General features: G+C 39.0%; 1 long non-coding RNA gene across 1 annotated transcript; it reads right to left on the reverse strand.

The window, feature by feature from the left end:
• Positions 1-8,365: 8,365 nt before the first annotated feature.
• LOC142436554 (uncharacterized) lies at positions 8,366-12,848 on the reverse strand. The gene is made up of 3 exons (XR_012782006.1): positions 12,648-12,848; positions 10,816-11,025; positions 8,366-8,479 (listed from the first exon to the last, which is right to left on the reverse strand). It is a non-coding gene; the product is annotated as an uncharacterized LOC142436554 (long non-coding RNA).
• Positions 12,849-16,877: the final 4,029 nt, after the last annotated feature.

Raw genomic sequence — 16,877 nt, forward strand, 5'->3', positions numbered from 1 at the left:
ATCTTTCTTTGAATTTTCTTCCAAAACTGCTTTCTTATAATTGGACTAACCCATGATAGCACACTGCATTCTCTAAAATATTTTTAAGATAATAGATATTGTTTTCTTATAATCCCATATTTAAGAATATCATCTATAATAGGCAAGGTGTAGAAAATTGTATGCTTCCTTGAAAGATAGGAAGAGAAATACCATATGATCCAACAATCTCTACAGCTGGGATGTCCTAAAATCAAAAAACAAGATATGTAAGATTAACAGATTTTTGTACACTCATTTTCACGTTATAATAGCAAAAAGATAGAAACAATGTAAATGGCCATCAATCAAAACTGGATAAGCAAATTATGGAACATATACACAATGAGTACTGGACAACACGAAGGAACAAGGATGAATCTGCAGAAGTCTTCGTAACATAGAAAGACCTGGAGTCTATGCTGATGAGTGAAATAAGTCAATCATAAAAGGTGAAATATTCTGAGACCCCTACTATTAAGTGCCATGAAAATTTTTTCACACTCAAATTGAAAATCTTTGATGATTACCCTGGATAGAAGGGAAAAGGAGGGTAAATTACTGGTGGGAAGTTATACAGGTATTCACTTGGGTGCAAAGAAAGGCAATTTACACTAAGAGGGGAGTTTTCAAAAATATTGGAGTTCAGGGAAGACATTGGGGAATCTTCAGAGTTAAAGGAAGGAGAGGTAGTGCTATTATGTCCACTTCCTGCAATAATGATATTAAAGAGATCTAAAGATGGGCACATGGGCTGATGGATATGGGAGGGAAAGTGGAAGTATAGCCACAACTTTATACGGGCTTGACACAGGATACTGTCTCTCACAAGGAGACCTAATAGTCCTCTGGCTAAATGTTGGACCGCTCATCACAAGGTTGGAGGCTCAACCTCCCAGCTGCTCCATAGGATATAGAGGAAGCTGCCTGCCCTGGCGACGGTTTACAGTCTTCAATTACTATCAGTCTCATGGACTTGGAAGCTGCGTGTTTGATTATATATCTTTGCTGTAAATATAGTTAGAAACGCAGTAAAGTGGACAGGGTTCTGAAATGTCTTAGACATAATCACACACCGAACACCTTGAGTCACAGGTCTAGTATCTTAGGCCCATCATCTCAAGGGGCATCAAGATCAACTGGCATGACACAGTCCTTGTGGCATACTTCGGCGATTGCTGACAATGATTTAAAAAGTTGGTATGCAGCCATGTAAGGTGCAAATATTGGTTTCCCCAGAGGAAAAAGCTTGAAGAAATTGAAATCAGTTATTCCATTAGACTAAAGGTCATGACAACATCAATCTCTACAATCATGACACAAGGAGAACTAGACTGTGCTCTGCCTCCACAGCCACCTGCTGCTAAAAGGGTCACATTAGTGGGTTCCACATAGATGGGGAGGAAAATTAAAAATCATAAAGAAGCTTAGTAGCTGACTAGAGACTGGTGGAAACTACTGCCCCCACCTGCCTCCAGACTATGGTCTTCAGTTCCCTTCAAGTCTAGAAATGAACTCAGCGCAGACTCCATTTTTTAGCTAAATCGATCTCTAAGGAAAATAGGAACGCCATGGAGGCACACACTCCTTAGAGGAATCAAGCAGTTGATGTCCAAAGGGCACCATTGAGCCAAAAACAAAGCTCACACACGTTGAGAAAGGAGGAGGAAGGATAACAGAGAGCACAGGGAGAAAGTGAGATGAGTGATGTTACACTGTCGGGATCGCAACCAATGGGATGAAACAAAATGTGTATAAAATTATTAAATGGAACATTGATTAACTCTATAAACATTTGGCCCATGCGCAACACAAAGGCTTTTTTAGACATTCTAAAGTAGTTAAACCAATTAGAAATCATTACCTGAACTTTAAATAAATTGTACTGGGATACTACTACCCTAAATTTAATGGGCCATTAGAAAATGAAAACACTTAACTTCTTAGCCTTAAAATTCTATTGAACCAATTCTTATTTTCAAAGAAATTGATTTCTTAGCATGCATCTTCATGTAAGGAAAATATTTTTATCGTGAATTTATAATGGTGTTATCATATATATACCCTATTGCTAGCCCAAATAGCATCATTGTACAATTTAGAAAACATCACCTCTCCCTCCGAGCACTGTTCTGCTTGTTATCTGAAACCAGTATCAGTACACACACAAAAAAAACCTATGCTTATGAACATGATTTCTAGTGTTGCACAATGTATAACTTAACCTATTAGATTATGCCAAAACTTTGTAGAAGATAAATTTTCCAATCCATTCAGATCAAATGTTTAATGCACTCTCCACAAATAGTTGAGGTAACACTCAAAGAAGCTGGATTGTAGGAAAAAAAGCAGCAGAAGCAGAATTTGAGGATGGCTTAGTAGTAGCCTGTTTTTTTGGTTGCTGTTTTTTAAATCATTTTATTGGGGGGCTCGTACAACTCTTATCATAATCCATACATCCATCCATTGTGTCAAGCACATTTGTACGTATGTTGCCATCATCATGCTCAAAACATTTGCTCTCTACTTGAGCCCTTGGTATCAGCTGCTCAATTTTCCCCTCCCTCCCCACACCCACCTCCCCCATGAACCCTTGGGATGAAGCACTTGCTAATGAAGATTAAGGACTGCAGCCTTTAGTATAGATCACTCAAAGTAAAGAAGATGAAAATCCTCATGTTTGGACCAACAGGTAACATGATAAGTGGAGAAAAGTTTAAAATTGTCTAGCATTTCATCCTGCTTGGAAGCACAATCAATGCTTATGGAAGCCCCAATATCGAGCTCAAAGGATGTGTTGCCTTGGGTAAATCTGCTGTACTCAACCTCTTTAAAGAACTGAATAAACAAAGATGCACCTGAACCTGCAACAAAGATGCACCTGAACCTGAAACAAAGATGCACCTGAACCTGCAACAAAGATGCACCTGAACCTGCAACAGAGATGCACCTGTACTAAACCTCTTTAGAGAGAACTGAGTAAACAATAAAGTGGACCTGACTCAAGTCAGGGTATTTTCAATACCCTGACATGCACTTGAAAGTTGGACATTAGATATGGAAGACTACAGATGAATTGATTCATCTGAATTGTGAAAAGAATATTGAAAGTATCAGTAACTGTCTAAAGAACAAACTGATCTGCCTTGGAAGATGTATGACCAGAGTGCTCCACAGAGGCAAGGATGCCAAAACATTGCCTTCACATACTTAGAACATGTTGTCAGAAGAGATCAGTCCCTGGAGGAGACCATCATGTTTGGGAAGTTAGGTGGCAATGAAAATGAGGAAGGCCCTCAACAAGATGGATTGACACAGTGGATCCAACAGTGTGCCCAAGCAAAGGAACACATGTGACCACGGCACAGGACTAGGCGGCATTTCCTTCCATTGTTTGTGAGTTTGCTATGGGTGGAAGCTAATTCGCTGGCACTTAACAACAATGACAACCCAGAGGTTTTGAGATAGGTTTTCAAGTCAATAAAGCACACACACATACGTACACACGTTAACTTGGGAACTATCCTATTTTGATCAAACAACATGATAATCATCAAGCACATAATTGGAAACTAGTTACATTTTGCTTGAGAACAAATATAACAAAACACAAATGGACATAAGCTATAAATATGAATTTCTGACGAGAGCTATTGAATGTCAGGTAATGTGTCAGGACAGCCTTGTTATTTAGCCATGGTTCTTAGCTTTGCTGAGTAGTAGGATCAATTACAGCATTTAAAAAATATATTGATGCCTTACCCCAGGCCAGTTTAATCAGAATCTCTGAATCTAAGCATCAGTGGTTTTGAAACTTCCCCAAATGGTTCCTGATACCAACTCAGAGATTAGAAACTCTTCAATAGATGGTTTTAGGTTTAATACTCTATCCTGAAAGAGCCCAGAAGATTGGTCTTTACATTTTAGTGTCATCAGAATGCCTTGTTGTTACGTGGCATCTAATTGGTTCTGTCCCAGAGTGACCCCATGCACAACAGGGACACTACCTGCCTGGTCCTGCACCAGCCTCACAATTGCTCCTATGCTTGAGCCCATTGTTGGAGCCACCGTGTCACTCCATCTCATTGAGGGCCCTCCTCTATTTTGAGGCCCTCTCCTTTACCTAGTCCGATATCCTTCTCCAGGGACTGGTCTCTTCCGACAATATATACAACACACATAAGGAAGTCTCGCCAAGCTGGTCTCTGACCCAAACAGGCTTGGTCGACCTTTTGGCAGTCCATGGTACTTTCAATATTCTTCTTTAGCATCACAATTCAAATGTATGTACTCTTTTTCAGTCTCCCTTATTCAATGTCCGACTTTCACATGCATATGAGGCCACTGAAAATACCATGGCTTGGGTCTGGCGCAACTCAGTACTCAGAATAATGTTCTTGATTTTCATTTCTCTAAAAAGATCTTGTCCAGCAGATTTACCCAAACGAATGTGTCTTTTTATCTCTTGATGGCTGCTTTCATGAGCACTGATGGACTGTGCTTATGAGCAAGAAGAAATCTTTGGCAACTTCAAACTTTTCTCCACGTATCATGACACCACCTAGTGGTCCAATTGTGAGGAGGATTCTGACCTTCTTTCCATCAACTTGCCATCCATACTAAAGGCTGCAATCCTTGATCATAAGAAACACTAGGAGGGTACAATAAAACTGTACTTCCTGGGCCTCCTCCCAAATGCATGAGTCTGTAGATGCTGAGGCTGCTGGTCTGAGCCCGACTCTTGAGCAACCAGTTACTCAAATGTCGGGGACAGCCACACTGACCTCCCACAGAGCTTTGAAGGAACGCAGAATCTCAAGCCACAGCACAGAACAATTGGATCAGAATCTGAATTTTCACAAAACCCTCTGGTGATTCGTAGAGAAATTAACATTTCAGAAAGCGTGGTGTAAATTATACCCCTACTTTGGCCAAGAGGACTAGGAATGGGATGGAACAGGATCTGGAACTGCCGGTAACTTGAGCGCTAACCTTCGAAACCCTTCGCACTAACAGTGTCGTGCAGAAATTCAAGCCTCGTGTTGCCAGGTATTCCAATATCTCAAAAAATGTGAATCTGGATGCTTATGTGAAATCTCCCAACTGTAAAATATTGGCAATTAATTCAAAGGTCTCATAACGTCTTCTAGGCTAAATAAAACATGCCCGTGGGCCATAGTTCGCCCACCGCCTTAATGTAACCCCTAACCTAAAAAAAGTCGATCGTAACTTAAGTTAGTTTGGGGGAAAATGTTGGAGATGCCTTTAGAACACTCTCTTTAAAAGCTTTAGATAAATGGTATCTTTGGTAACATAATTATTTTCCATTGGGCATAGTTTGTCTGACAAGGACTCAGCAAAGCAGTAGAAATGAATGTTAGACAGGGCAGCTTTGAAATATAAGTTATGGGAGAAAATTTATGCAGCTTTAAGGCAGGAAGCAAGAGAGGCTGCCCAATGCCTCGGGAGGGCCTTTGAGAACATGAGATGTGAGAGCAATCCATCTCAAATGGGAAGGTTTGAGGCATTTGATTATGTTTACTAATAAATACAACCATGGGCATGGAAAATATTTTAGTCACAAGCCTTTAGGAATGAAAGAACAGCCGCCTTATGGATGTAGAATTTATACTCACTTATTAAGTAAGTATATCAGTTCCAAAGTAATATCAGTTCCATAGTATCTCTCCATCTTTATATAAAATTATTGAATTTTATCATTTCCTTTTAAGAAAAAGTAGTTTAGGGGGTGGAAAAACTACAATCAAGATATACAAATAGGCTCAAAGCACTATATTGTGAGGATCTTGGGCCGTCATCATGCCATCCCTTTTTAAAGATACCTTAGAAACTTGTAAACCATCTAGAAAATAACAAGAAGGGATCTTTCAGCAAGGTCAGTTAGGACTAGAAAGTGCACAGCAGGCAGCTAAGCCGCCGAAAAGAACCATGAAAGTCAAATGATGTGTCTGAGAAGGAGAAAGGCGAACAGGAAAGTGATGAGAACTGCTTATTACTTCCCTGGAACAGGAGTAAACAAGCAAAGTTTCCTAAACACATGGAATGAAACAGAAAAGGCTCAGGAAACTTTCCAGTCACCTCTCAGTAGGCTCTGCTTGTGACTATATCTCCTTTAAGAAATGACCCTAAAAATGTTTTGTTTTTTTTTTTTTAAAGACGTGACCCTTTACTCCATAATCTCAAATGACACTCCCGGATCACAAGCCCATTTCTTAGTCTGTCATAAAAGGTGTTCACGATACAAGGACAGGTTAGCTCTAATCCTCTTAAATCAGAAAGCATTAACTCATCTCTTTCCAAAGCCCTCCAATTAGCCCAGCAATTAAGACAATAGGTCCTTGTCTGCACGCTACAGACATATCTTTAAAATGGGCAAGTGTCTGCCATTGGAGTAATGAAGTAAACCTTAAAGTTTAGCAGGATGATTTGGGGTCAACATTTGAAGAACTACTATTATCTCATAGTTGATTCTAACACCAATATGTTTTCATTATTTTTCAAGTTGAATATTCAAGACACACGCATGAGGCAAACATATACTAGATGACATTATTTCCTTTAGCAAGGAAGACGCACATCATATAGAATAGTAAATAGGAGAAGACAGATAGGCTTTGACAGTTCTACAAACATAAAGGGAGTTTCACTTGATGCTGCCATGATTAGCGGCTTCAAGTGTAAATGATCCTACAACCTCACAGGTTCCAACACTTATTTGTCCTACTGCCCCACTCTCAGGAAAAACCCTTCCTTAACGCCTCCCCTGAAAATGAAATCTTAGGTATAGATCCAGATCTAGCTATCAGTGCCCTTACCCAGAACAAAGTATAGCCATCTACTTTTATAGCCCACACCGCCCTCTGGACACTTTCAGTGCCCCCGGGGCAGTCTTCCCACTGTGGAAAATACGGATTCTAAGATAAGCATTCACTTTGGGAGTCTTTTTATAAAGGGCCAAATTGAGTGCATGATGTGTAGATTATTGTTCTGAAAATCCGAAGTCCATTGTGTTTACCTGTGCCTGTGAGAAGCCACAATACACAGTACAACACATTAAAGACACTCTATATTAAAATGCCTTCACTTTTTCAGTTATTCTATGTCAGTGGTTCTCAAACTTCCTCATGTTGTGACCCTTTCATACAGTTCCTCGTGTGGTGATGACCCCCCCAACCATAAAATTATTTTCCTTGCTACTTCGTACGTGTAATTTTGCTACTGTTATGATTCGGGCAGACCCCTATGAAAGGGTCATTCGATCCCCATAAGGGCCGTGACCCACAGGTTGAGAACGGCTGCTCTAGATGAAAATGCACTCACCTCTTATGTTTCTTTATAAGCAAGAAGAAGAAAGACAGTAACATTTAATCATGGCCTAAAATCTCTCAGGCCCTGTGCTTAACAAAATCACCAGTCTGATGGGATGTTGAAGGAGACAAGCTTTATGGTCTCTTTAATTAAAACTCTCTCTTTTCTGTGGAATATTTGAGCAATTTGATATGTAAATCCTAACCACAGTAAGTCACAGAATTAATTGTGACTTAGAATTAATTGCCTGTCAATTATAGCCTTATTATTCTACAAAAAGAAACTCCTTTACCTATGGGTTAATCTTAAATCCAAAACTACAGAAAGGATATGCAGTAGAAAAACAACAATTGTCTCATCCTGACTATGTTGACATAGTACATGATAAAAATAGAACCTAAGAGAGGAGAGAAACAGAGGAGGAAAATAGTATTTTATGTTCATACACAGAGCTTAATGCAAAATGTTTCACTTCACATATTCTTCATTTTTTATCACAAATTCAAAAATATTATTTTAATAGTTCAGTCATTAGCCACTGTTGTGTTCATACCCAGCTACCATGCTACATATCTAGTTATATGGGAAGAAATAAAATGCAGGGCTTTCTGGTTTGTGAAAGGCATTAATATGCATGAGAGTGCAGCTTGCCCCTTGTGGAGATGTAGAAGGTTCTTGTTAGCAACCTCCCAGACGTCTCCATATGTGGCTGTCTCTTTATTTGGAACTTGCCTTGGCCAGTGAATTTCCGAAGGCAAGAAAAAATATGATTGAGCATCCAGGCTTTCCTGATATCTCTTTGCCATCGCCATCAGAAGATTATGCTCCAAGAGGAGAACAAGAAACACCGAGTGGTTCCCCCCCCCCACACACCCCTATGCTGGGGTAGGGTGGTATGCTGGGATGGCACCATCCCAGAAACCCCAAGCATGATTTGCCAAGACAAAATCAAAAAGGGTGAAATAGATGCATCTCACAGCTCCATATTGCCCTCTTAATAGCTCTATCATCACACTTACCATATCACATCATCTTGTTCATTATTTTCTATTTTTCACTAGGATAATTTTCTATGGAACTGAAATTGCATTTTTAACCTTGGGGGCAGGTGGTTTGAGGGAGCAAAGGCTTCCTAAAAAGCAAATAAATATTGAAGAATTAAGCAACATAAAGAAATAGCAAATAATCTATTCAAACCCTTGCTTGTTATTCAAATGATTATCAAATAGCTGAAGTACATAAGTGAAAAATGTCCAGCATGATAAGAAAACATAAAGTTTGAGCTCTGCCCCATAAGAGAGTGGGACAAAGGCTTCTTGTAGTAGATGATGCTTGAGTAAGCTAGCATCAGGCCTTGAGTACACAACTAACTCCATGTGTTGGAGAACCTTGTTTAATGGGTTTCAATGGCAGATTTTTTCAGAAGCACTTGAGGAAGTTTCTCTACAGATGAAGCAGGAGTAAGAGCCACTGGAGAACGTTGGAATGGGTTAAGCTAAGCAGATGGAATGCGGCAAACCAGGACACGGTGGGTGAAATGGCACAGTCTTTGTGGGAAACAAGCTATCGATTGCTATCTTAGTCTGGACTTGGAAGCCAGGAGCATGAGAGTCCAAGGCTGAAGGAATGAATGTCCATGGTTCATCACAGGGGTCAGTGTCTTCCACGGAAAGAGCTTGGATTTGATTTCAGGGGCAATGGGAAGCAAAGAAATGATGCAGAAGATCAACATGACCAGCTTTGTAGCTTTGAGGTTTGAAACAAATCTCTGATGAAAGTGGCAGGAGGAATAAAATCAGTGACTAGATGAAGAAGTGTTTTAAAATATGTGAACCTGAAGGAGCGTTATGAAGAGCTGCAACATGGAAGAATGTAAAAGGCTCCTCCTGTGTTTATTGTCCGCAGACAAGTTTTTACGTGGGCGTGCAAACAACTGATACTGAATGAATAAGAAGAGGCAAACAACGGAAAGCAATGTTTTGTTTGCTGTTGCAAAAACATGAGTCACAATCCATGAGTGGCCAGCCAACAGGCATTCATCAAAAAGGTAGAGGGAGAATCGACAGATAGTGCAGTCAGAGGAAATAAAATCCCAAGAATAAAGAAAGGATCAATAATCCAAATGCAGCACAGAGATGCAGTTAGATAGGACTGAGAAAGCAATTATTGTCTTTGGTCATTTTGCCTTTCCCAGGCAGTTTGAATAGACTACTGGGGGTGAGAGCCAGACAAACACTAGCCTGAAGAATGACGCAGTAGAGAAGAACAAGCAGCACATCCTCCTGAGGCTGCAAACCCACGTGGATGGGGTAGATTTGCCCTAATCTAATTGTCCTATTTTTATGGAGCAGAAATAGCCTTTATGCTTTTAGCACATATCACTGACGATCTTTATCAAAATGGCTCAAAGATAGAGTCATCTTCCTCAGCCTGAGTATAGAACTTCAATCACAGTAAAAAAGGCATTATGGATGAGAAGTACCTCCATAGGTCTCCTAAATGAATGTGCTTGGGACACATGCCTGAGTGGTGCGATCATTAAGCGCTCAACTACTAACCAAAGGTTGGCAGCTCAAACCAGGATTTTGAACCAGTTTGAAAAGTTTGGTCAAGGCTCACAGACACAAGGGTTGCATACATACTGTTTAACAGCCAAATACCTCTGTGCCCAATGCTTTGACCTGAACTGAAGAAAGGTGGCTTTGCCCAGCTCAGACAGGAGCCAGCCCAGACATTCAAAGTTGTGAGGTCTGAGTGGGCCATTGCGTTCCATTTCCACTCTGGTCAAAATCTGACACCTTGAGAGATTTGGTTGCTCTGCGATCTGTATACTGTCCTTATTTTCATGGGTCATGAACAGGCCATTTGAAATTAGTCTTAGTCCCTGCTTTAAACCCAGTTAGAGGCCCCTCCACAGACAAGCCGGTAAACCCCGTAGAGCAGGGCTACCCCACATGTAAAGACCCCTGAACCCAAACTGGCTGAACGGCAACCAACAATCACTTCAGAAATGACAAGATCTTTGTGGGGATGGAATGCTATCCTACACATATGTCAAAGAGTAAAAAGACACGACTGTAAAACGACCTAAAGCTTTATTTGGGCCACCCCATCACATCATTAGTATTTACAAGAATGTGTTAGGTATGTCTAACACTATATTTAACCCATGTGTATTAAAAAAACCACAAATGAAATAGAAGACATGGGGAGGATTCTCATCCAAACCCACTTCTTTTTTTTAAATTTCAAGCATTGCCTCGAAAATAACTTTCCTTTCTATTGGTCACACGCATTGGCTTTACTATCTTGCTTATACCTACATGTTAGGGCTGATGTTTAACTAACACTCATGTCCTGTGTTTGCCCCACTGACAGCCAGAGGTACGAAATAGCTGCGGGTTGTCTGGAAATGAGACTGCATCTGTAACATCTGTCTTCATTCAATCAAAACCCAGTGCTACTTACATTTTACGAGTTTACCTGCAACAGGAAACCACTTTAAGAGTTTTAAGACATTCTCCTCCAGGAGGATTAACAGGAAGCTGTACTTTTCATCAAACTTTTCCAACACCTTCTGCCATTTCCCCCATCCTAGCTGTCCAGCTGGATGTCACCACCTTGCGTGCAGCAATGATGGAGTGTCTTATCCAGAGATACTCATTAGAAGAGGTTTTGCTGGAAAGTGAAAATCAGTCATTATGGGAGTAGGGGTGAGGCGAGCAAAAATGTACTGTTTGAACCAAGTTCTGCTCCTAAATCTCTTTAAGTCTAAGTTATATAAAAGTTATGTTCATTTATCATCAAACATTAGTACTTTAAATGATTGTATTCTTATATAGAAACACAAAAGAAACTTTCCAGATACACTACAACATCTTGAACATATTAGTAAATTAATAAAACAAAGAATGCTCTGATGAGCATCACAAAGCAGTGGCCATTTGTCACCAAGAACTATTGTATGTAAGTCAAAAATTTAAATCCACTGGCTTTATAGTCTGTTAGTGACTGCAGGTTGCACAGTAAGTTGGTGTTCGTATTCTGAGGACTGCCTTTCCCAGGTAATCTGAAAAGCTATTATCAAGCGGCTTTATTCCTCCTTCATCCAAACAACAAATTATCTCTTTCCACCAAAATGACGACATGCCGTAACTTCAGTTACATAGAAGTAAAGCCAGTTATTTGGGGAAAGGAGCAGTACCAATTGAGAAACTAAACAAAATAGCCGCGAAAGTCAAGGAGAAAGAAGCCCAGCATAACACAGCCCTTGTTCAATAGATACAATTTGGCCATCATTTATTTTTTTTTACTAAGTTCAGAGCCCTCTTGTAAAGTATAAATATCTAACAATAACATAGCATTTTGATGCTTCTTTATTCATTTTGAATTTTTCTCATTTCAGAGATTAGTAACAGCCATGAATATCCTCACCCCTTCACAATCACTAAGTGTATATAATTTACTGGTTTAAATAATTTCTATTAGTTCCTTGATTAAATCTGTGTCATATGTACACTTCTGTGCTTTACAGACGCCGTGAAGGCATAACATCGGAGTGCCAGTAACATGTCCTGCTTGCTCCCACTTACAAACATGAAGCAACAATCTGAGATACACTTAACCCTGCATGAGACCGCCTCCTAATGGTACAACAGCACCCAGTAGCTGTGCCAAGTAAATAGACAAAGCTGCATCTCTGGATCCTAGAGTCAGGCCGCCCAGAACGGAAACTGAATCCACCTCTTATTGCTGCTACTTTCTCTCTCTATGTCTTAGTTCCCATATTTAGTAGCTATGTTTTATATGTATAGTATATATATATTAAAATTATCTTTATATATATGTACATTATATGTATGTTGTAGAGTGGTTATGAAGATTAAGTCGATACATGTGATAGCATATAATGGATGCTCCATACAGCTTAGTTGGCAGTATTAACATGACTGTAGAGAGGTAAATGTATTTCTGGCCCCTCTAAAAGGGAAAAAAATGTTACAAAAAAAGTCAAGTCATGTCAGATATCAGCTTACTCTCAAAAACATGTATGTGAAAAGTGAATACAGTACCATCCAAGGCAGGGGTGGCAAGGCCAAAAGCAACCAGAAGAGGTAGGCTGTGAAGTACGCATGTAAGGATCCATTAGGATTTAAGCTGTGGAAATGTCCAACATCCCGTTAGTCCATACAAATTTTGAAACCACATAATGACCTAAAAGTGACAATCATAGTTGAAAGCTTGATGGATTCTGATTTCTAAGGAGTTCTTTCCAACAATCTATAATGTGAAACACTTACATGACAAGTCGTATGACTGGATTAAACCTGGAGAGTCCGGAGGGTAGGAGAATAGGGGTAGAATTACAGACCTCTTTCAACAGCCTGAAACTGTCCATGATGAATAAAGTTGAATTACCACGAGAGACACAATGGAGAAATGGGTGACAAATGAACAGGGAAGCGTCTACTTTGATGTGACATAAGAATAAGTCTACAAGGCACAATAATAATTATGGAGTGCTTATTTTCCATTAGACAGTATTTTAAGTGAGTGACTGACTCATATTAACTTGTTTAACTCTCATAATAACTCTAATTATAGAAAACAAACCCAGTTCTGTTGAGAATTGCAAAGTATAACAATACAAAATTTATCACCTATTACTTAACCAAAGTTAATACATGTCTACTTTCTAGTGATTTCCCTCCTTCCTTTTTCCATCCCTGGTAATTATTAAAGAACGTTTCTTTCTGTGTAGAAACATTTTCCTGAAATTTTATAATAGTGGTCTTATACAATATTTGTCCTTTGGTGAATGATGTCCTCCAGGTTGATGTGTGTTATGAGGTGTTTCATGGATTCATCAATCTTAGAGTTGTGTGTACGTATCATAATTGTTTATCCATTCATCCATTAAGGGGCACGTAGGTTGTTTCCATCTTTGCTACTGTGAATAACACAGTGAGTATTAGCATGCATATATCAATTCATGTCTCCGGTATATAAATCTAGTGGCAAGATTGCTAGATCATCTGATATTTCTACTTCTTTTGAAGGAAAATTCAGACCTTTTCCACAGTGCTCGCACCATTGTATAGTCTCACCACCAGGCTGTGAGGAGCTCCAATCTCCCCATACTCTGACCAGTACTTGTTGCTTTTCGTTTTGAACTTTGCTATAATTGCTTGTGGGAGATAGATCTCATTATTTTGATTCTCAGCTCTCTAATGACTAATGGCCACATAGCACATAGCTTGCTCACTGCCGACATAACAATATCAAAAGACTAGTTTCTGCCAAAGGAAGTCATGTGTGGTAAACAGAGGGTCACTGAAACAAGGGAAACCAACACAGAAAGAATTGACACGATTGCTAATCAATGAGCTCAGATATATCAATGATCAAGAAGATGGCATAAAACCCGGAACTGCTTCAATCGTTCATGTTTACGTATCATTCTGTTATACCTTGACTCAATGGGAAATAACAGCAACTCTTATTTTAATTCCCATTTTAGAGAGGAACAAAGAGCCTAAGCAACTTCCGCAAGGATACAGCTAGGAAGTCTACAGCTATTAAGGGCTGTAGAGAGGAATTGTGCACAATCTGACTTTTATTCCCTCTACTACCTTTCTTCCTTCCAATGTCAAGTGGCTTAAGGAATTAACCAGATAAGGTTGTATACAAGCTTAATTCAGAAATATTTGAAAATAGATAATGGAGTGTGTGTTTCAGGGTAGAGTCAAGCAGATATTAATAGAGAGTTAATTTGATACGGCACAGGAAGCATATGGATAGGTTAACTACACTATAAATTCCCTTCTTGCCTGTGTAGTATCAAATAAGATATGCTTAGAGAAGTCACACAGCAAAAGAATTAGATAAATTACTATGCTCATCGATACCTCAACCTTACAGAAGGTTCATGTGTTCTAAATTATAGGCAGCAGAATGGGCTGATTGCCTTGGAATCTTTTTTTTTTATATTATTACTTTTAGTCAGTCATTATCTTACCATTGGGTTTAACCTCATAAGACTACAAAACCCAACAGGGGGTACGTGCTTGAATAAGTAAAACAAAGCACTGTTGTTTTCTAATAGGGTCACAAGTAATGCCGGTAAATTAGTAATTAGGAGACTACCTTTATATAAAGAAAATTTTAAAATTTTAATGGGTTTGAATTACTATAATTAAATAAAGCTCAAACCCAGCAAGATAAAAAGGATGAATGAATGACTTCCCAAGTGAAATAAACTGGTGAGTTATCAGGATTAGGACTAAATCTAGTCATCCCCCAAATCTTTATTAATGACCAGGAAAAGCCTACAATATGCTAATTAAATCTATAAATGCAACTGAGCTCACACGATCTTTCCAAAGGTTAAGCTAGGACAAAAGTTAAAAAGAAACATCTTCACCTTAAGGAAAATATTTTTAATAAGTAGAAGTACTGTCATAAACTCTCACTCAAAGCACCATCAATTATCATTCAACAGAGATGCTCTTTAAATAAAGGTCAAATTCCACATAATCAAACTATGGGAACAGACACATGAAGCTGGCTTTAAGAAAGCTTCACCATTTACATTTTCATTTAGTGTAAAAAACCTCCTGCTTATTTTTTATTGGTCAAGGGGGAAAAAGACATGAACAATGAAAAAATAAAATTTTCACCTTTATCATTTATACTTTTTTCCCCTTTCTAACTTAATGAACCAGAAACTCTCTGTTTGCAAGTAATAACATAATTATGTCCTTGGGAACTTGTTTTTTATAATGTAGCTATTTATTCTTTAGCTCTCAGGTCATTAGTTCAGAATTATATGTTTTTCTCATAACAACTGATAATAATAAATTCTTATATTACATCCCAAAAGAACTATGAAAAAATGCCTACTAGTCAATTCATTCAAAACATATACAATGCAACAGTAGAATGGGGGAGATTTTGACCAAGAAAAGAAGCTCAACATTGAGTATATTTTTATTCAGATATTTTATCCACAATATTGAATTTAGTGTATTATAAATGATTGTCCAAGAAAGCACAATAGAATTACTTGTATCATAAAGTTCATTTTTAGTATTCAAATCAAGCCTGTAACAACCTAATTTAGAAAAACGTAAGACAATCCTTCAGTTCTGTACAGCTTTCCACCCCAGTTTCCAAAACAACCTCAAACCTCACTACCCTGAAGTCAATTCCAATCCAGAGCAACCCTAACAACAGAGTAGACTTGCCCCTTGGGGTTCTGAGGTCACAGATCTTGACCCGAGCAGAAAGGCTCCTGGTTGCCCCTAGCAGCAGTGGGTTCTACGGTTGACCTTGTGCTTAGTGGCCCAATAGGGAGCCTATCTTCCCACCCCGGTTTATAGAGGCTTCCTGAGTTCATGCAAGCTATCCACTTGTTGCCCACTGAAAGATGATTTCCCTCCTTTGAGGAAGACATATTATTAAATTACATCTTCAACTTATCTCCTGGGCAGACAAAAAGACAAGCATGCTGTGCTAAACCTCAAGCATTTGGAAAGTTTTATTTATTTTTTAAAGTTTGCTGACAATAGCTAAAAATTTAGGTGTTTTCATCTGAAAAATACATCGTGTCTTAAAATGCCAAGCAATAACAATGGTAGACATTCTCATCTGGAAATGACCAGCTACTGCCAAAAAAGAATCTAACTCTTTCATCCCTAAGTCTCCAGGTCCCAGTTCATGCCTAAAAGGGTGGGATTAATATGGATCACAATGATTGACATAAAATCACCCCCTCCACCCCCAGAGCAGGAGGAACAACAGAAACAGTGGGGAAGGGAAATATTGATCATTGTAAGGTATAAAAATCCTTATAATCTATAATTTATCAAGCGGTCACAAGGGTGGGGGGTGCGAAGCAGAACTCATACCAAGGGCTCAAATAGAAAATGTTTAGAAAAGAATGATGTACAAATATGCTTGATACAATCGATGTACGGATTGTTATAAGAACTATAAGAGCCCCCAATAAAATTATCTTTAAAAAAAGACTCGACTTTAGTACAGGGTATGAATCCACATCTTTTGTTTCCTTGGCATTCCTGTAAGCATATTTAAATATATACTAGTCCTTTACATAGCATGGAGATTAATGTTCATGTTTCCACTACTCATGAGGGATTCCTGTCTAATTAAAGAGCAACATGTAAGCTCATCAAACTGAAAGCAAGTACCCCCAAAAGTGTGAAGGTGTGCTGAGATTAAGAGTAATTAGGTAGGTAGGGTTCAATATTGCTTCCTTTTGCTGTTGTTGTTGTGTTGTTTGCCTGGGTGCTAGTTCTCCCCATGGTTTCCTTAGTATGGAAATAAATAACCTATAAGGTTACTGAGTCCAAGTCCCCACCAAACAGGGTGAGTTGTAGTCAATTAAGATGGTAACTTCTAGCCACGATTCCCACTTCTGGACTTTATATGCCTGTGGTCATGGTCCCTTGTTGGAGGTCTTCTCTCTACCAGGGGGCAGTACTATAGTGGGAGTTAGACTTGGCTTT

Source organism: Tenrec ecaudatus, unplaced genomic scaffold, assembly GCF_050624435.1.
Source record: "Tenrec ecaudatus isolate mTenEca1 unplaced genomic scaffold, mTenEca1.hap1 Scaffold_398, whole genome shotgun sequence".
In the NCBI taxonomy this organism is placed as follows: domain Eukaryota; kingdom Metazoa; phylum Chordata; class Mammalia; order Afrosoricida; family Tenrecidae; genus Tenrec; species Tenrec ecaudatus.